This window comes from Populus euphratica, unplaced genomic scaffold (genome assembly GCF_000495115.2).
Source record: "Populus euphratica unplaced genomic scaffold, PopEup_1.0 scaffold159.1, whole genome shotgun sequence".
In the NCBI taxonomy this organism is placed as follows: domain Eukaryota; kingdom Viridiplantae; phylum Streptophyta; class Magnoliopsida; order Malpighiales; family Salicaceae; genus Populus; species Populus euphratica.
Genome location: NW_011499962.1, coordinates 293,735 through 293,957, shown reverse-complemented (window position 1 = coordinate 293,957; position 223 = coordinate 293,735). Strand labels below are relative to the sequence as shown.

At 39.5% G+C, this 223-nt stretch overlaps 1 protein-coding gene across 2 annotated transcripts in view; it reads left to right on the top strand.

Annotated features, from left to right (window-relative positions):
- Window positions 1-223, top strand: part of LOC105138771 (beta-galactosidase 6-like) — a 13,046-nt gene that overhangs the window by 6,455 nt on the left and 6,368 nt on the right. The gene's annotated exons all lie outside the window — the stretch shown is intronic.

The window sequence follows — 223 nt, the reverse complement described above, 5'->3', positions numbered from 1 at the left end:
TTTCTTACAATTAAACGGTCTATAATGTTTATATTAAACCCTAAATCGGTTTGATCTAAAAAAAAAATAAAAAAAAAATCCCTATTCAAAACCCTACTGTTCTGATTAGAAAACCTACTGTTCACTGTTCAAATCACTCTAGTGTCATCCTCTCCTTGGCATCAACAGATCTTGATCTACCACCGCCCCCAGTGTCGTCGCCCTCCACCGCCAGCCACAGGCA